Source organism: Callorhinchus milii, unplaced genomic scaffold, assembly GCF_018977255.1.
Source record: "Callorhinchus milii isolate IMCB2004 unplaced genomic scaffold, IMCB_Cmil_1.0 Scaffold8, whole genome shotgun sequence".
Classification (NCBI taxonomy): domain Eukaryota; kingdom Metazoa; phylum Chordata; class Chondrichthyes; order Chimaeriformes; family Callorhinchidae; genus Callorhinchus; species Callorhinchus milii.
Genome location: NW_024704749.1, coordinates 22015627 through 22037412, shown reverse-complemented (window position 1 = coordinate 22037412; position 21786 = coordinate 22015627). Strand labels below are relative to the sequence as shown.

Genomic DNA, 21786 nt, shown 5'->3' with positions numbered 1-21786 from the left:
GCCCCAAACCACTGCATATTCATTCGATGCATTTTTTCGCCCATAAAATACACAGTCAATTCATTTCACAATATATTCTGTGAAGCGCTTTGAGACGTCTTGAAGACATGATAAGGCGCCATATCAAATGCAAGGCTTATTATTATTATTTAAATTTTGTTTTAAAAAAAAGCAATGGGTAGAAACAATAATTTTCCAGGATTCCTGACTCAATGGGAGTGCAGTTCATTTTACTTTTAAAATCGGGGGAACTAATGGAAGAACAGAAATCATACCACACAGACAACTTGGTTTTGAGATAATATAAATACTAAAATGCAAGGACACTTACAATGTATACACAAAGAGTGGATGAGTAGTACCAACAACTGCATGAAGCCAATATCCAGCTAACACACCATCAGATTAGTATCTGTATACTATGCTCAAAGGAGAGGTTGTGTGTTCGGAGTTTAGTCTTCTCAGAATTATCTGAAAAATGCTATATGAGTTGTGGTGGGGCTGGGCCGAACAGGGTAATAGCACTAGTTTTGTACAGGCCTACACTAACACAGCTGCCAGCAGGATACGCAACCATAACAAAACCAGCACTTAGTAACTTGTCAGTTCCTGCCAACATGAAGGATTTTGAGACAGTATTGGTGGATTTGAGCTGATCTTGACACGATTCCAGAGGGGCAACTCTAACACTGATATTTAGGAGAGAGTGAACATGCACAAGCACATCATTACATTTTTGAGGATCCACAACAGTGAGGGAGACAATGTCTTTATAATAAAAAAATCTTGCATTTGATATAGCGCCTTATCACGTCTTCGAGACGTCTCAAAGCGCTTCACAGAATAGACTCTAAAGTGAATTGACTGTATATTTATGGGCGAAACGCGGCAGCAAATTGCACACAGCAGTGTCCTACGAACAGTCGTGGATTGAAAATGACCAATTTATTATTGTTTTGTTTTTGGAGGGATTATTATTAGGCTCTGTGTGGAGTAAGGAAACTTGCCCAAGGTTTCGCCCCCTGCCTGGAATTGAACCCAGGTGTCTCGCTTGCAAAGCGAGTGCTCTAACCACTGAGCTACAGGACTCCACAATGTCAAATTGGTGCCAATGTCAACTGAACCCACTTCAGGAGATGGTTCATCCGTGGCTCCACTTCAAGACCCTGCTAAGAACATGTACAGCATCAATTAACAAGTTACTGAAACAGAATACAATGGAAGTCTAACATGGGAAATACGTTTTAGAAACAATTCATGGGTGCTTGGGGCTGGGTTGAGTGACAGATTGTGCAATTAATTGAGAAACGGAAACTTAAATGGACTGTAAGGTTTTTTGGGGGAGAGAGAGTTCAATCTCACTGAAATCTGAGGAAAAGATGTACTGTACAGGAAATCCAGATTAGGATCGAGACTTGCGGTCTTGTTGCCCTAGGTAGAGACTTCAATTTGTGAAGTCACAGGGTACTAACCACATATTACATTGACCTTGGAAACAAGTTACTGAAAAGATTCCTTTTTAAGAGAAGGATGAAAGCCTCCATATATAACTTCATATAGCACCAGTGCTGAGTCAGCAGCTATTTACAGATCTGAATGCAGTAATAATAATCCTTGCATTTGATATAGCGCCTTATCACGTCTTTGAGACTTCTCAAAGCTCTTCACAGAATATATTGTGAAGTGAATTGACTGCATATTTTGTGGGCGAAACGTAATAGGGTCTAAAGCACAATATGCACAGCAGGTCAAGAACCAGCGACTTCCGCCACTAACCTGGCGAGTGTCAGGCTTAGCCTGACACTATCCACTTCTGTGAGTGCCTCAATGCTCAATTCTCTCCTCATCCAATATCATTAATAGGTTGCTCATCCATCCTGTTGTTATTTGTGGGATATTTCTAATGCAAATTAGCTGTGCATTTGCCTCCATAACAACATTCACTTCATTTGGTAAAACATTGTTGCTTCTATACTTATTGTAATTCAAAGAATCCATCAGTTGTTTAAACAGAACAAGGAGCTCCAAGGAAAACCTCTGCAGAGACTGTTTGCACACACAGTAAACTCTCAAGCAGCACAACCATAAAAAGCTGAGCGACTTTGAAGCAGACAAGGTCACAGAGACCCATTCCAATGATGCTGTAAAGTACAACATTGTTTTCCTCCAGACCACAAAATGTCTAAGCCATCATACGGTATCCAACCCTGCTCCATTACGTTTGCAGAACATTTTATTTTGGAGTACTCTTGCTACCAGGTTATGACCATCTCTTCTGGAGAACAAGGGCAGAGGGAGCAAAAGCAAATAATAATAATAATCCTTGCATTTGATATAGCGCTTTTCACGTCGGGAGGACGTCCCAAAGCGCTTCACAGAACACACTGTAAAGTGAATTGACTGCATATTTGTGGGCGAACGCGGCAGCCAATTGCACACAGCTGTGTCTCACAAACAGTCATGGATTGAGTGACCAAATTATTATTTATTTATTTAGCCCAATAAGACCAAGTTGAAGAAGAGGGCACACACCCAAGAGAAGAATTCCCTCCCACTAAGGAGGCAACAGACCCAGAGCACATCTCCACCTGCACCCTGTCCAATTAATATTTAATTGGTGGAGTGTTAAGGTGCAATTTAAAGTGAAATTGTACAGAGGCATCACAGACTATTTTGACTATGGGACAACCCATTCTCACCTGATGCCCATTTTCCAGTACGAGATAATATGCTAACGTGCAGTTATTTCCATCCCTCAGATTAAATCAATGAAGGAGAGTTCATGTCAAGGTTTCCACGTTTGGACTCAATGGTCCAAATGTTTTTCACATTTCTTCCCTCAACCACCTCCACTGTGACTGAAAAAATTTCCGGCATCAATATACCTTACAGCAAACACTGCACCCTTGATTTCATAACTGTGGGCTTAATGTCTTGTTTCTAGTGCACTGTAATTGCCTGCATAGCTTAATGAGGGTAAATTATTTAACTTCATATAGCTGTTGGTTACCAGATTCATTCAAAATACCAGAACATAAATGCAAGTCATGTTCTGCTTCCTTATTATCAGATCAACAAAGTACTTTAACCTTAAAAAAAACCTTGGCAGCTCTACAGAGCTCAGGAAATTAATTATTCAGAAGTTATGCAATGCCCAGTTGCGCTTCAGCAACATTGGCAGTATTTTAAAGGTTATGTTACAAGGTTCTGATTATTGTGGAAAGATTTTGTCTCGAGGCTACAAGTCCACTTAGCAAGAAAGGGTAAATGAATTTTACTTTACATTAGTAAACATTAAGCAATGGTAATGGTTTCTCCTCAAGCAATACAAAAACTTATTTAGGGCTTTACTGAGATGAGGAAAATGATATACACTGAACCCGACAGAACCCAACGGGTCTTGAAACTGTGAGGTGGTGGGGGCTTTAAAAACAATGAAAGACACAGATGTAGGTATAAACATCTGAAATGCACTATGAGAGAAAAATTCCCATTTGCTCACTGCAGTGCATAAGTGGAACAGATATCCCAAGCGTTGAATGCTTCCTCAAACTTTGTCACAACTATCTTAATTCCTCTCATCCTACTAGCAAGCAGCAGCTGAATGAGAGAGTGAACAGTCCAAGAACCAACATGTGCCTAATGCTCCTTTCAACGGGCTAGATGCATCCTCGTGCTCCAGCCAAAATGGTGGACCCCGGGTACTTCAAAAGTTCATGGGTGAAAGGAACAAGATACAAGACATTATTCTTCTTTTAGCATCTCAGTTTGAATGAGTGGGGGGGGAGGGGAGCTTGAGGAAGGTGTGTTGTTTCTTGTGATCTTCTTGACTTTGTGCAGTAGGGTAGTAGATGCACGATCATCTAAATCAAGGAGAGAGTGAGGTGGCTGGGAGAGAATAAGTCAGTGGAAAGAAAGCAAGAAGTGGAATCTAATTTGTAATATATCAGTTCCGTTAAGTACATTGCTTTGTTACCTCAGCAAGAAGTGCCCAGAATGAATAAAGAGCTGAGAATGTAAGAAGATAAACTGCTCTATTGGGTTATTGCCAGTTCACCTAAATTAAGCATCCAAATAGCATATAGCTGTTAAACTGATAGCCCCCTTTCTTTTCCATTGACCTCCCTTAATAACCATTACACAATAACCTCTGAGAACACAAGAGTACTTTTAAGGTTGTGTTCAATTCTTTTGTTTCAACTACAATCTTCCTTGGTTGACTGAAAGGGAAGGCTAAAACCCTGAAAGCAACCCAAGCATTTCCACTCTCGCGGTTTACAATTTGGAGAGAATAAAAGAATAAATTTACTGACAGCCACTGGCATGTGGTTCTGGTAGGTGGTTCCAGACAGCCAGGCAGGATCTTCATACCACCTGGATGTTTAAACATGCCATGCTAGCCACATGAGGCAGGTGGCACAATGACCCAGCCCCGGTCAGGGTTAACTTGGGACCTAAACACAGGCCAATAAACAGCCAGGGGATAACCTGGAGCTTAATCCCGGTGAGAGACTGGTGCTCCTTCCCCAGCAGAACATTTAAGTATGCTTTTGTCGGATTATTTTGCGCAGAGGGACGCTGAGCAGGAAATTTATTCCACAAGTGAAAGACACAAAAATAATTTGTACAAATAAGTGATTTGCGATGCTCATCTGTTCAAGAAATGCTTCATTTGAAAACCTAAAGCACAAATATTCTGTTGATGTGTCTGGTATAAAACAGCCTTGTAGAATAAAGACACTTCAATTCAATCCGCATTTGTCACATTTCAAAATTCGGGTCAAATGCAAAGAGTATAAAATACCACAGCTTAATAATTTGTCATAGCCAGATTGCATTTCCAGCTCCCTAGCTCACTAAGAGTGTTAAAAGGGAACTCAATAACATTGCAGACCTTACCTCTTGTGCCAGCCGCAGTGAAGTGCCTTTCCGGACCTGCCCGAAAGTACTGAAGCAATGAGTATGTCTTAACAGCATCTCAAAATCTATTTACATTTTGGAGCAAATTACAAAATCCACCACCACCAGCCCAATACACAGACCCAAGAAATGTAAAAATCAGATGAGACATGTTGATGTACAGTTGGAGCTTCGGAAATGGAGACTGAGGGGATGTCTGGTAGGAAAGTAGTTCAAGTCCCAGTCCTAGCGCCTGAATAAATTATGCAAAAGAAGAAATGTAGAAGAATAAATTTGATCTCAGATCTTGCACCCATATCAGTGACAGTGAAAAGATTCTCAAGAAATGCAGAGCAAACCAGTGCAGATCAGCCATCAATGAGCAAATCTATTTACACTCAACAGCAACTGAACCAGTTAATGTGCAGACAGCCCAGAGACCGCCATCCAGCTCAGAGGCAAACTCAATCGATTATAAAAGAATTCTGAAAGCTTTTATCAGAGATCCACTCATTTTTCCGCTTCTCTCCCACCACCAGAAATAGTGGCGCTGGATAAATACTAGCTAGTCACAACAAGAAGTGGTCACAAAACCCTCCACCGGATTTACTGTGAAGTGTAGTAGCTATGTATTTTGTTAGCGAACAAGTCAGGCAATTTGCATACAGCGATGTCCCACAAACAGACGTGAAGTGGAAGACTAATTTTATAATATAATAATATTACAATTTTACCTGGGGGATTACTGGCCACGGCAACCGAGAAACTCTCTTCTCTTTTCGAACAATACCAGAGGATCTTTAATGTCCACCTGAACAGCCAGACCGAACATTGGTTTAATGAAATAAACTAAGAAAGGTCAGCGACCCGAGATGTTAATTCACTTTCCTCTCTCCATAGATGCTGGCTGACCTGCTGAGTGTTCCCAGCAACCGTTTTTGTTTCAGATTTCCAGCATCTTCAGTATTTTGCCCTTGATTTAATGTCTCATCCGAAAGATGGCATCTCAAACAACGCAGCTCATCCCCAGCACTACATTCGAATGTCAGACAAGACTGCAGGTTGAAAGTTCCATGGTTTGAGCCCACAGCCTTCTGAATGAGACAAGAGTCACTAACTGAGCCAAGCTGAAGTAGCAGCACAGCACTCATTGCATTTAAGTGCACCGCTGCTGTACTAAATGACGTTATGGTCGATAATCATGAAGTTCCTGCTTGAAACATCTTTCATCCATTAAACCCAACAATGTCAGGCAAGTCAAGCTATATGCTACCTTTGCGTAGATACGAATTAGTGCTGGAATGGAAAATTGGATGGTTGTGTATGGTGCGCTCAACAAGCCTGGCCACTTCACGTAGTCCAGGACCATTGTGCCTTGCTGGAAGACAAGTGCAGCAGGTTGCTTTGAATGCATGAGACTCAGGTTTCAAACAAACAGTGAGAAACGTCCCTGCTCAGTAAACAAGCTGCCTTGTTGGCTTTTGTTTGATAGATCAGCTCTTCAATCACGTTTTCTTGCTCAAGACAAACACAATCATATACTCTGGCTACTGGGTCCTTCCAGTCAGACTGCAGCTATAAACACACAAGGCCACCCACAACTTGCCTGAACTTTTTGACACGTGAAGCTACATTCTTCAGACTGTATTGAGTCACGTTATCCCCTTTTGTGGCTCAAGGAGACAGAAAAGCTCCAGCTCTGAACTAAAAACTGGCAAACTGCACTGCAGGTCAATAAGCATCTGAAAGGGCTTAGCCTTAAACATCAACTTGTTTTGCTATTTTGGATGAGGATTGACCCATTGTGCGTTTCCAGTATTTTCTGCTTTTATTCTGTGCACCTCTGGCCTCTATCATTGTGCAAGTCTTCTTTCGATGGTAAAACCGTCGGTAACCATTGGCAACTGGCTGCTAGTAAATAAAGATATGTTTGGAGGAAAAATACACAGCAATCCTCTAACGGCAAGTGGAAACATCTGGTTTATATCCATTTGTACATGACATTTAACAAAAGAGTTTATGCAGCTACAATAGTTAAACACTATATTTTCAAACCTGTTGCACACCTTTATGGATGTACTATGTTCAAGGCTCAACCCAACATAACTTTTCTTTGTAAAATTCAGTCCTTTTAACGTTTTGTTGCAGATATCCAGATGCAAAGTGATACTTCCACACTTAAATGCTGTACATGTTAAATGTGCTTGCTATTGGCCCCTGAAATGTACTCTTATCCACACAGGAGCAGCTGAGAGGAGCTGATTCCCAGGGGACCGTGTTAAAATGAGACTAGAGAACATGAATGCTTTTTTTCTGTATGTACAGTATTTAGGGGAAGTACTTGGAAGTACTCCCTGTCAGGCCTGGGAGTGAACCTGGTCGGTTTGGCTCAGGATCACACTGGGCAGAGCAATTACCTACCATACTCTCAGGTAAATCCCAATGCTCAAACTCTATCATTGAAGGTATCTGGCCTTCTGCTACCCAAAACTGAATTTGATAAATCAGACACAAAGTACTGTATGACACAATAATGCAATATTTCGTGCACGTACCACGTCCCCGATTAAATCCAACTGGGAACATTTTGAAATGTGCAAAAACTTGATATCTTGTTACTCATTTCCTAAAAGCACTATAAGGGAAAAGAATCCACGCCAAAACGATAGGAAAATCAGCGCAGACAAAACATTTACTTTGCCTGTCCCCAAGTTAAGGAGTTGTAAAAAGGCATTTGGAGTTGATGAGAGTCATCAATGAGGCCAACTGTTGCTGCCAGAATTCCACTGCAGTAGGCACCCTGCAAATAATGATGCTAATGTTAATGCGTCCTGGTGTACTGTTGCACAAGCTTTTTCCTCATTATAAATGTTTAGTCTGGACTACAAATGGGGTGATGATAGCATATTTTCAAAGTAGGAAGTCCATTTTAATGCTTGTGTACAATTGATCCTTTCTAAAAGGCCAGTGAAAGAAAGCTGAACAGTTCCTATAATCCCAATGAAGATTACAGAAAATCCGTCAAGACTCACGTACATAAATAGGTTTGCAAAAGTTTTTAAAAAAACTTCAAATCTTACAATGCCTCTCCAGTTTCCATCAGAATTATTTAGCATATGGTTACTCAACTGCAAAACTAATTCTGCGGTGCTCCAGATTTCACTTAAATTCATACTTCCAGTTCTTGGCAAGATAAAATTTATGCAGAGACAGATTATGCATCGACTCAACTGATTCATTTGAGCTGTTGAAGTATTCACCACAGACCCCAATATTCAGAGGTTACACAAGGAAAATAATTCGCCATTCCACAATACTGTACCTGCCAGATAACACCATTTAAGTGAAACAAAAGTTCTGTGGTCCCACCCCCTTGTCCTGGAGGGACTAGTGTGCTAAGTCACGTCAGTGATGGACACTGTAATCACCCCAACAAATTGAAAGCCCCCTGGCGTTCACTGTCAAGATCACCACATGAAAAGAATCCGTTTGGGCGAGGAGGGTGTGAGAGGGTGAGGTTGAGGAGGCCGGGTTAATCGTAATAATAATAATCCTTGCGTTTGATAAAGCGCCTTATCTTCAAGACTTCTCAGAGTGCTTCACAGAATATATTGTAAAGTGAATTGACTTTATTTTGTGGGATAGGGCAAGGGGAAAGGGTGAGAGCGAGGAGAGCTGGCCATGGAACCAAACTGTTAGGAAACAGAATGCCTCCAAGGGAGGAAGAGGACGGTGGAAAATTAACAACAACAAAATTTCATTTATAGAGTGCCTTTCACGTCGGGAGGAAAATTAGTAAGAAAACTTCAAACTAAACATGTGCTCTTGTCATTCTAGAAATATACTACTTGGAACAAGCCACCTTCTGAACTGTCAATGTTCTGGAAGACATCAGTGAACTAACTACTGGGACCGAGAGTGAGGGGAGCAGGGATAGCATTAGTTTATTAGGCAGGAAAAATAAAAACTACATCTGATATTTAACAAGGCAGCAAGGCATTGCCTTTTCAGTACACTTTGGAATCAAAGGAAAGCCTTGTGGCCTCATGAGCTGAAAACATTCTGCAATCGCCAAATCTCCATATGAAGCATTTGCAGAACAATCAGCAAATATTTCTGTGGAGCAGCAATTTGTTTGAAAATGCCACACACCATGGTAAGGTTTGTTCAGTATTGCAGTACGGGCAACTCCAGCCCCATAGTTACTGTTACTCAGTAACAGCAACAATAACCTTCAGCGTCTTCAGACTCCATCCCACAGTCCGTTCGCCTCGCTCCCTCCTTGGCACATCTCAAGACCCTCTTCATCAACCTCGCCTTCGGCCACCCTCCTACCCCTACCCTCCTTCCCCCCACCCCTCCTGATGCCAACCTCCTATTCAGGTCCAAATCTCTGACCATCAAGCGCCTTGGGACGTCCTCCTGACATGAAAGGCGCTGTGCAAATGTAATTAGTTGTTGTTGTTTGTTGCAACAACACAATTATGTCAATTGCTGAATTCCTTAGTAAGCCGATTTGTAAGCAGGCAAGACTATTTAACCAACACGCTCACTCATTGAGCTCCTGATAAAATCATAAAATATGTGATACATGCGAAACAGCAGGAACCGTTCAGTACCTGCATGAAACGAGATTATGAAATCCTGATTTAAAACCACTAAAAGAGATAATTAACAGCGATTTACCAAGCAACCTCAAGCATGACTGTAATTCTATAATCACATCCACGGAGAAAGAAATGGTCCCACGTGGTTTTGTTGATTTTAGTGAGATTAGTGTGACCTGCTGAGAATTCTGATTAGAAGTTGCTACAGCTCATAACACAGGAATAATACAGAAATTGATTGCTCTTTTTAAATTAGATGCTGCAACCCCTTAGTTCCTTAAATTGGTATTGCATCTCAAAACTAGTGTAGAAGAGAGCTGGAGACTTTATGTATAGATTACTCATGCAGATGATTATCAGACATAGATCACCTCAGACCTGTGTGTAATCTTCACTTTTTTCCTTACTAACAAAATTAAAATTCTCCCACTGTGCAGTACATCCAGTGAAATACTTTGAGAGGTTGACGACGTGATAAGGAGCGACATCAGATGCAGGATGATTATTAGAGCTCAGAGCCACAAAATGTGATACATATGACAAAAATGTGCTATTTGTCCATGACCAAAGCTTGACAACTTACGTTATGAAGTTATACAAACTAGAAAGTTGATCAAAAATCAGAGTTCTCCAAGGTTATGAATACAGACTTGTAGGTATAATGCACCACGACTACCACAAAAATTATATTTGTATAGCACTTTTCACGTCGGGAATACGTCCCACACACCATACTTGGAAATGTTATTAATCGCTTGTTTATGGTGTTGCAATGCACATCACTGGGAATAATCATATCCCAGGACAATCTTATACAGTAAAATGAAGGTGTTGTGAACCAACCATTAGAATTTTATAATTCTCAAATAAAACTGGTTCTCAAACAGCTTACAGTAATAATGCAGGTTATTTTGCTCCATTCCCTCAATGTGGCAAAGTCATTGATACGAGCTAAGTGCAATTTTGCCCTGTTTGATAAGTGTGGCAAAATATCCCTGTGCACTCATAAATAACTGCAGCAATTCAATCTTAAAATAACATTACATCAATGCAAAATGGAAACATAAAATCACATTTATAAACATAGTGCAAAACTCACTAAAGCTAGGAAAGGGAACAGAATAAAAATAATAATAATCCTTGCATTTTATAGAGTGCCATATTATGTCTTCTAGACATCTCAAAGCGCTTCACGGAATATACTGTAGTGAATTGACTGTAATTTTGTTGGAGGAACCCAGTAGCCAATTGCACACAGCAGTGTCCCACAAACTGTCATGGATTGAGTGACCAAATTATTATTTTTGAAGGGATTATTATCCTCGGAAAAGCGATCCGCCAATCGACTAAGAACCAGATTCCCACTTACAGCTAGATAAACAGAAGCGCGTGGAGTAAGGAAACTTGACCAATGTTTCGCCCTGCCCAGAAATCAAACCGAGATCCTCTCGCTTGCGAGGTGAGCGCTCTAACCACTAAGCTACAGGACTCCACAAAATGTTTAGTTATTTAGTAAATTTGCAATATTGACCCAAAGGGACTTAATAACCCCTAATTAATTAGTGTCTGGGATTCAGTGTTTCACAGCTTTTGTCAGTATACCAACAAAAGTATCCAAACCAGAACAGTACTTTATGGAATGCTTACATAGAGCAACTAAATCACAAGCCCCAAACTGCCTGGTACACAATTACGTATAACACACGGAATCTAAAATATGAACCCACAACGATCATATTACTATACATTGAAACATCTCAGCCAATGTGGCTTGTTTTATATCTGTACGGGAATCTGGAAATAGCAGAGCGACAGCACTTGTGAATTTCGCCAATTCTAAACTGGTGCTTGGTGTCAGGAATGCCGGCCGGTCTTAAATACAACACATTACCAGAATGGCTCTGCTCATTTGTTGGACGTATATTTGTTTCATCAAAATGTGGTTAAATGCTCCCATGATTGACTGCACAGGAAGATGCTCATCTCAGGGAGGCAGCTTGGAGAATTGCAGAGAATGGCTCTACTACTGCACACCCAGATGGTATGAAAATAAGAAGCAATGAAATCAATTTGGTGTAATTTCTGTCTTCTGTTCCCTCTTGGGCTGGACTGTCCAAACAGTCACAGGTACAGTCTAAACAGTGCAAAAGTGCCTGCAGTGTCCCAAGTAAAAATGCACCGACAAGGCTATAAATTGATGCTAGACACACATTGAATTTAGACAGGCCAATTAACGTGAGATTTAGAAGTCGAGAGAAGCCTAGCAACAGTCACAGCGCTTTCTGTGCAAAGTTACAGAACTATAGTCTCCGTGTAACTAATTACGACAAAGGAACATTGCCTCACGATGAGTGAATAGTTGGCTTTGAGGCACTTGTTATTCAACACCGTGCACTTTTTTTTAGCCAAACGCTGAAGACAGTGGAGGAATGTTACCCGAACCCTTTTGTATACCCCAAGAGGATTTTTCTCATTCGTCCACAGAGAGATAAATCAACGTGTTTGCTAAAAGTGCCAGTTGTAAATGAGAAGAGCACTGGAATTGGCAAGGCAAAAAAGCAGCTAAGTGGGGTGGCAGCCATCCTCAGAACCTTGACTGCCCAAACAAGCCCTCATCCAGAAGTAAAGAGGTCCAAAGGTCACGCTGCAACTACTTTCTATTACAGATGGCACTGCAATGGTCAGGCTCTCTTCCAGGCATTTACTGTGAACCTTGCATCCGGCCTCAGAAGCAGAAGCAAAATCACAAGATGTCGGTAGTTACGTGCACATATTACAACAAGGTGAACAGTTTTACCTGAGCGGCGCATGGTGGAGAGAAAGGTGGACGCACAGATCAGGTAACTTCGCAGATAGACACAACCATGCATGAAAAAAGCATGCAGAATTAGGAGTGGCAAAAAGTACGTAGACACGCCCTTGCCTGACACCCACAAGGTTTGCATATCCAAAATGGGCCTGGCCCCACTGCCTGCTCATTCAGCACAAATATTGGTCTCTCTGCTACAATCATAACACAACATTCTGCTCATTAGTCTCCTTTGAACTGCATCGAGGTAAGTGACCCAGGAATAATTTCAAAATTCCATCACTTTGGGATGCTCTGGTTTTAAGCATTTCTGGGTTTGACAAATTACATTTTCGCACAAAAAAAATTCCAGCACGTTTCAACAGCATTATCCTCATTTATCTGGATAAACTAGGCTTGTCGGTGCTTTTAAAAATGCTCATTTGAAGTAAGATAGCACCTTTGTTTTTATTTTCTTGTGTTGTTCCAGTTGGATAAATGTCTCATATTAAAGGAAAATAAAAACAGTAGTCACTGGGAACACTCAACAGGTCAGGTAGCATCTATAGACAGAGGAAAATGAATTAACGTTTCAGGTCGACATCAGAATGTCTCTCCATAGATGCTGCCTGACCTGCTGAGTGTTCCCAGCGACTTCTGGTTTTAGTTCTGATTTCCAACAACTATAGTATTTTGCCTTTTGTTATCTTCAAGAGAGACCATTTCTCTGCCAAAGAGTTTTAATCTAAAATATCTCCACTCCTAGACTTATTGAAAAAACTTTGAAGATTTCTCCTACTTACAAGCTCCAAATTGTAACTGAACAGATCACCTTTCAGAGCTCAAAATGATGCCCAGATGGCAGATGGGTTCCACCCCGGTATGAGACTGATACTATCTGATCAAGGTCACGGCTGTTGATGATTTTGTTCATACTATTCCATAACCATATACAGGTACCGTAGTACCTGTGAACGTAGTAGGAATGTTTATCAGATTATATAATACTTAGCACTTACTCCGATGTACACAATTCATAGTTGTTTTTACCTTTCCCTGCACACTCACGGTGTACGAATCTAAGAGTGCACAGATCCTCATTTTAATACTGTTCTCCATACAATATTTAATACTATGGAAATGTCTATACAAACATATTTCTGCAAACATCCTCAAATGAATATACGGCCATGTAAAGTAGAATCATAGAATCATGCAGCACAGAAGGAGACCATTCGGCCTATCGTGTCCGTGCCGGCTCTTTGAAAGAGCTGTCCAAATTAATCCAACTCCGCCGCTTTCTCCCCAGAGACCTGCAAATTTGTCCTCCCCAAATATCTATGTACTTCTCTCTTGAAAGTTGTTATCCAATCCACTTCCACTACCCTTTCAGGCAATGCATTCCAGATCCGAACAACTCGCTGAGTGAGTAGATTATTTTTTATTTGGATGCATCTTCTCAAAAGTTAAACTATTATACGCAAAGCATTTTCTGACTTTTGATCAGTGTCATTAGTATCAGTGGTATAAGCATCAGGCTGAGTACAATCACAGGCTCAGTTTTCTCAGTGTATATGCACGGCCTGAGGGTACAGCATGTTCGTGTGACTGGTAGAACATGGGTTCATGAAGATAATTCCCCATGGATGGGCAAAGAAAAAAAGAAAAAAAAACCTAAGGTCATGGCAATCCTAGACACACTCTTTAGCAGGTTAGTCTAGTTACTACTAGAGACCTGGACAGGAATATCCAAACTCCCACTGTCCACGAGAATCTAAAGGAAAAAATAAATAAGCAAACTTTGTGTGTGGGGGGGCAGGGAGGGGGGAGATTACAATTTTAATTTTGCAATCTTATTTAATGACTCGGCTTCTAATAACAGCTGTCCGTTAAACAGCTATAGTTAACATTTTAAAAACAAACCTTACATTTACAGCTGGGTTAGATTAATAAGATCGCTTAATGTTATTTTCCTCAAGACCTGATAATTGTACAGCTTAATCCTTAACAACAGTGCGCCTGAAAGAAAAAAAAGCTGTTAAATCTACATCATGCTTCAAAGCTACTTATTTCTGTGCGTGCCTAGCAGAAGTACGAGCTCTCATTTGTACTCGCACTTAAGAAGCTGTCAAAATTCCACCATGTACCAAAGTCAAGATTCAAACTTGGGGCCTCGTTGGTTGGAATGGGGGGGGGGGGTCGTCGTGAGAGAGAAACTCGACTCAAAATCACAGCAGCACTTGGACTGCAACACTGAGTGAATCAGGAAGCTTCTAATGCCAACTACTCCTACCCACTGCCGACAACCAGAAACTAATCATACAAACAGGCATTTCTAAAAGGAATTTCACTCTACGTACGAGTAAATGGCTAGAGTACAGTACTGGAAGGCAAACATAACATTCCACAGACTCTAATGTGAGGACAGATATTTGAAGCTAGGCCAACATTTTATCAAGAAAAAACTACCTTAATCTCAAGAAACTGTGTTAGAGCAGCCACGACCAGCGGCAATCATATGTTTTACAAATCAGGGACAAGCCCTGCCTATGCTCACACGCTCACAAAACAGGAATTTAATTTGTATTGTGTTTAAACCTACTTGTCTGAAAAGCAACCTTACCTTTAATTGCTCCTTAACCGGGCATAGTTAGATGCGTAAAAGAATACAGGATTCCCTCCTCACCAGAACCCAGCAGCAACAAGTTGGCATCCTCTCATAATCTCCTGTCTGGCTCTTAGGCACTGAAGAAAATTCCAAGCAAGCATACAAACAGATCTCCCAGCACACAGGAGCGTTCCTAAAAAAGGTAAGCTCACGGGCTACAAACAAAAGTTTGAAAACTCCAAAGTTAAAAGCAAGAGTGTCTGGAGTATCCTCCTGAGCAGGAAGCCTGCAGTCAGCAAAGGCAGCTGCATACTGGCTGCAACCCCCTACAGCAGATGGTGTTCACACATTCTCTACAAACTGAATTCCTTGGTTAGAGCCAATCGCCGAGAGCCTTTTGAGACACTGCACTGAATAGCCTAGCGTCTTACAGACGGCACTGCAGCTTCACCATAACAAGCTGAATAAGATTCACACAATGGAATAGCATGCAAAGCAGCAGCTACTCCAGACAAACGTGGAGGATCAATTTAAGGCTAAGAAGTAATCAAGCATATAAAACACCTGTCTGAGCAATATTGCTTACAGATGCCTTCTCCGGGAGTTTCTAAAAGGGATCAACATTAAACAAAACATAGCAAGAAATGCTGGCCGGAATTGTGCGTGGCATTAAGCAGAGAAGTTTGTTACAGATCTCAAACACTTCACTGGTTTTCACACCAACAGAATTTACACAATTACTGTACTGTAATCTAACGCAATAAACAGCCACACAAAATGAACACAAAGGAGCACTTATCTTCATACCTTTGCATGTGGGTGAGAAAGAACCCAAAGCTGAATGGGCAGTAACCATCAGGGCTAGAGTTGACCATTGGTCTATCCTACAGCAGTTTAATCATTTTTTTCTCCCAGAACAATCGTCTTGTGATACAAAATCCATTACATGTCATTTCACATGCAGCATTCTTCATTCTACTGTTAGCCTGACCTCATCTGGATAGTTGACTCTCTCCACATCGGAAACAGCCAGAAGTACTCCACCAGCTCCCAAGCACGTAGAACATAGTGCATTGAGATGTCAACCTCATTCTAACCTCAGTGCCGTCCTGAATGAACAATTACAGCCATAACACTTTAGCATTTCACTTCTGCCAAGTGCAGAGGATGAACAAACTAGAGCTAATCTTATATTTGCGCACAGAATGCTCAGTGGCACTCTCCACATTCTTCCTTTTCTAACCCCCAAACCCCCCGCAAACATCTTTATGATTTTTAGTATACAGTTCAAGTGTATACTTTTCTTTTTACCCTTGATCTAAATCCATTCAATCCATTTACCAGTTGAGCAAACACAGCATTTGTGGGAGGGGTGTGCCCTTTAATTCAATATATGAAAAACATGTGGTAGAATTGCATTGCAGTTTGGTGGAAATACTTTCCGCTGAGTACAGTAGTTAAGTTTATTTCACTTGTTGATGAGCTCACCATAGAGCACATGTAAAATGCTGTGACTGTGTATATCTGACTGTGGGAATGTGATTATTGAAGGAATAATGTTTTCTAGGAAGGAGTAAACACATTTTCACAGCTGTGCAGAACGATTCATACAACAAATCCTTTTCTGAAAGTATAACAAATGTTCACACTAAAACAGAAACTAGGAGTTGGAATTCATTCGAATGAGAGATATGCACTGATTTACCAAAGTGACCAAGAAGACAGCAGTCTCAGAGAGCACCAGGTGGACTTGAAAAGTCAGCTATCAAACTGTCAAAACTGAAAGCTATTTCACTCAAGCAGCACACCGCTCACCACAAAATTAATGCATAACAAAGTGCTTTTGCTCATAGTCTACAGACACTCTAGTGAAATACTGAAGTGTTATTGTCAGAGGTGTCTTTCGCCACTTGATGTTAAACTGAGGACTCATCTGCCTGTTCTGGTAGCTCAGATAGATTCCATGGCAATATTTGTAAAATGATCAGGGTAAAATGATTCCTGAGTCCTCGGCAATATATCCGCCCACATTTCAATTTAAACTCCAATACCTTGCATTTAAACAGCTCCTTTTATGTAAGACAAATGTCCCAAAGCACATTCTAAAAGGAAAATAATTATAAATGAAGTGAATATTATACAGATAAACATGACAGCTAATTTGTGTTAGTAACATGACGCACTAAATTGCCAACTTATCTGAATTTGGGGGTGGTAAATTTAGATTAAGATAAGAAGGGCACATTACATTCGGAATTACATGTATATGAAGTAGAAAGGAAATTCAGCAAATAAAGCCAGATTAACTGGTCATTCACCTGATTGCTGTATTTAGGACATCATATCACTGCACTTCAAAGTCATTCATTGAATGAAGTGCTGCAAGATGCTTCAAAGTGATGAGACACTGCATCAAATGCAAATACTATCATTAGTCTAAAATCAATCCTACAATCTGTGTTTTTCATTTAGCTTCAATTGGCTAGTATTTTCAGGGAGCAAAGTAGCTATTAAGCAACAATTTTAGAACTCACTTCATAATAATAATAATAATAATAATAATAGTAGTAATGATGTGGGTGGGTGTTCATCCAGACAATCTTGTGATCTTGGTAAATGAAACCAGAAATACAGATTTTTGAAAAAAAATCACATCAACATCTTACTTTCAAGGTAAGTGCACATGAAACCCTTTCCCATCTTTTCCACAAGATATTTAATTACTGGAAATTACCAGGATTTTAGAACTAAATGACACTGCACATTCCTTTGCGCAACGTGGACTGTTTGCATCTTAGACAAGCCAGAGACACAGATTGGTCAACTATCAATAATGCCTTGTATTCCTGTGACCTTGGAAACGTATGCCAGAGAGACCCCATTCACCTGACCCAACTGCTGGAGGATATTTTTAGACATGCTGCTCATTTTATCAACCTCAAAAGAGTGAGGATTGTGATTCAAACCCAAAACCTCTGGTTAACCGACTGAGTAATCTGGGAAGTTATAACCATAGTTAAAAAGTTAAGGATATATTGGCAATAACATTACAGACCGACATCACCACTCAGAAGAATATAAATACAGAAACAAATATTTTGGAGATCAGCTCAAAACTCTACGTAGTTTCTGAGATCAATGTTGCAGTTTCCCAAAGCCAACGTTAACAGTGTTAGAAATGTTTAAATTCTGTATTGAAGATCGAACGCTTCATTTATAAAAGGCCTCCACTTCTCCCAAGTAGCCACCAATTGAAAGTCAGGAACAGGGGGCCAAAAAAGGTTCAAGAATGAAAGGTAAAGACATAATTATGCAAGAGAAAGATTGAAGGTTTAAAAAAAAGGAAGTAAAACTAAGAACAGAAAATTCACCAGCTCAAGTGGCTTCACTTGTTGTTTTGGAAGAGAACTGAAGAGCGCTTTCTTTGGTGTTTACCAGGGAACTGCATAAGAGAAGCATTGAAGGAGATTTTAATTGTAGTATTAGGATTCAAAAGGGTAGACATAAACAGAACCTAATACTGTGCTAAATATGATCACAAATTCTTGAACAAGGATCAAAATCACTTTGGTCTATGTGGGAAAGTGGTTTACTAGAAGGTAACTAAGCTATCAGAGGAGCTAATCTTGAATTATAGGAACCAGCTCCCAAATAGTTTCCTAATAATCTTACTAGCCTGGCCGCACCCTTTGCTCAGCGGCACAAGTCTGTTTCATGTCCCTTGTCCTACCGCCTCAACATCGACGGGCAGGCTTTCAGCCTATCTGCCCTCACTCTCTGGAACTCCATCCCGGATTCACTCCAACTCACTCCCATCCTCGCCTCATGCAAGGTCTATCACAAGACCTACATCTTTGACCATTTTTCCAAACTAGGACTGTTAAGGAGCTTGGGACATCATCCTGACGTGATACATTCTACATAAATCTGAATTCATAATGTTTTGTATTTCCCCAAGTCTTTTAGATATTCCTGGTTAATATATTTTACATTCTCACAACGAATGATGTAAAGATATGTAATTCAGACAAAAATCAAGTTCCTAAAACTCACGCCAAAACAACATTTGTGTGTTCGTTCTACTTCCTACTGATTACATCGAGCCTGCAGTGCTGTGATTCAATAAAAATAAAATAGGAGTTAAGCTTCCTCTTCTACAAAGAAACCGAAGTAAGAAAACAAGAAAAGGTTGAAAGATTGCAGAAGAAAATCTTTGATCACATTCCACATCGGGGTTATTAAACACAACAGACTGTTCCTGTATTTTTCCACACTAATGAGAAACGTTGTTCCAAACACAGCCAAAGTTTTTAGCTCAATTTTCCCACCTTCTCAAGACACTAAGTCTTTGCTGGGTCACAGTTAGACTGACTAATTTGGTACTTCATCCAAAAATTCACATCAACACCTTAAGGTAAGTGCACATGAAACCTTTTTTCATCACATTTGATGATTTATCACGTGTGAGATCCACCAATCCACTCACTCAGTGCATTTATTATACAATGTTATAAACCATTTCAGTTTGCTGTAACCAGGAATCGTAGCTAGCGAATCAGACTGATAAAAAAAACACTTCATATGACAATGTCAACTCTACAGAGCTGTCCTCCATTTCATTCAAAGCCAGTAAGAACAGCCATTTATCAACCAGTATTTTCACACTGATAAAATATTTCACTGCAAATACTATTTCCCCTGTAACAGGCAGTGAACATAAAACTCAGGATAATCAGTTGAAATCCTGTGGTACAATAACGCTTCAGTTCATATCAAATCAGTGGATTGTAAGTTCAAGGTATTTGTTGCTATCTGTAACTATACCACGGGCCAACAAAACTATGTCTTGCCGAAAACTGATTAAAACTGTCCCATAAACTCTTAGTTTTGTCTCAAACCTAAGTTGTAGTGTTTTTCAAGGATGACAGCATTAAACCTCTCAACTAGCGTGTGACACTGGAACCCAGATGTTACTCTGATTTGCCATAGTCTATGCCTTTACATTGTCTCATTGAAGTTCACTATTCTATAAACATGGAATTGAACAGCAAGAGTCCACAGTAAGTTTTTAAGTCCAGAGTCTGCTTTCTGGCTTGGTTACAATTTCCTCAACATTGTAAATTTAGTTTATAAAGTACAGGGCAACCCCGTTACTCTGGTGAGGTGCTTAATGGGACTGCTCTGTTACGTGCCAATATTAATACCGGTTAGTCACCTGTTAAATACACTTTTATTTTGCAAGTTATTTCACCAATTGGTTTTATTAATACGACTCATAAAACCAATATACAAAGGTCAATGGTTGATGAATGGGGAAGAAAGGCTGGGCCTTTAATTATATGGTCAATAATATAGCCAATTAATGAGAGTGTATTATTTTCCATGCTCTCTGGAAACCTATTCATTTATCAATCCACTCAAGATTTAATTTGGTAAAGGCCAAGATACAAATTAACCAGACGCACTTTAGCCACATTTTCCTACTTGGTCGCAGACAAGTACAAACTAAAAGGTCTATTAAAGCGGTGACAGATGGAACCGTACAGAAATGGAAAATTCCCACCAATAGAGTGGTGGAGGGTGTTCTTTTACTGGTCTGATTTAAGATGCATGATTGGCCAATGTATTAGAAGCATGATCCTACATCTGTCTTATGTTGTACCCCTAATCTGCGAGGGAGCAGAATAAAGGGTGTGTTTACTTTGCATCTTCACGTATCTGACTTGGCATTGAAATCCATCCCACTGGCTCCCCATAATAATAATAATAATAATCCTTGCATTTGATATAGCGCTTTTCACGTCGGGAGAACGTCCCAAAGCGCTTCACAGAACACACTGTAAAGTGAATTGACTGTATATTTGTGGGCGAACGCGGCAGCCAATTGCGCACAGCAATGTCCCACAAACAGTCGTAGATTGAAAATGACCAATTTATTATTGTTTTTTTTGTTTTTGGAGGGATTATTATTAGGCTCTGTGTGGAGTAAGGAAACTTGCCCAAGGTTTCGCCCCCTGCCTGGAATTGAACTCAGGTCTCTCGCTTGCAAAGCGAGTGCTCTAACCACTGAGCTACAGGACTCCACAACTCCCTCCACCTCCCCAGAAAAGGAGGAGGAACGAACATCAATGGCTGTGAGCTCTTGCACAAACGGCAACACTCACAGCCCGCTTCACGCTCAGAAGGAATCGTTCCATCTCCTCCTCGTGGCTGGCGAGACCGAACAAGTTCAGAAAAACATTTCTCAGTTCAGAGACTATAGAAATGATCCCTAAAAGTATAGTCACCAAATGGATCAACTTCAAGATCCACAAACTCCTGTTCAAATCCATTCATGCCCTGGCACCTCCCTACCTCTCCGACGTCCTCATCCCCAATCCACCACCTGGCACCTTGCTCGACTGGCACTGGCCTCCTGCTCATCTCTTGGACCCTCTGCCCTACCATCGGAGGATGCTTTCAGACACTACGCCCCAAAACTCTGGAACACTCTCCCTCAATCTCTCCGTCTTGCCCTCTCTCTGCCCTCTTTCAAGTCCCACCTGAAAACTTTCCTTTTCGACCGTGCTTATAGCCACCTTCCCCTGGCTCAGAGTCAGGCTCCGTCACTGTTAAACGCTCTGAGACGCTACCTGGTGTGGAGGGCATTATATAAGTGCAAGTTTTTGTTGTACGTTGACAATGGATGTCTAAAGTGAAGAGCGCTCTCACACAACAGTTCTCAACTTGACAACTACCAAAATGTGTGTAAAATGAAAAACAATATGACAAACAAGGAAGCCGATAAAATAGTTAAAAAGTAATGTATTTACATACGATAGTTACACACAGGATCAATACTGCAATAAAATCCATCCCAACACTAGTTAGAAGATATCAATAAT

At 40.5% G+C, this 21786-nt stretch overlaps 1 protein-coding gene and 1 non-coding gene across 2 annotated transcripts in view; both read right to left on the bottom strand.

The window, feature by feature from the left end:
- Positions 1–21786, bottom strand: part of si:dkeyp-72a4.1 (uncharacterized protein LOC100148058 homolog) — a 148104-nt gene that overhangs the window by 70557 nt on the left and 55761 nt on the right. The gene's annotated exons all lie outside the window — the stretch shown is intronic.
- Positions 20965–21189, bottom strand: LOC121849613. The gene has a single exon (XR_006085285.1). It is a non-coding gene; the product is annotated as a small nucleolar RNA U3 (small nucleolar RNA).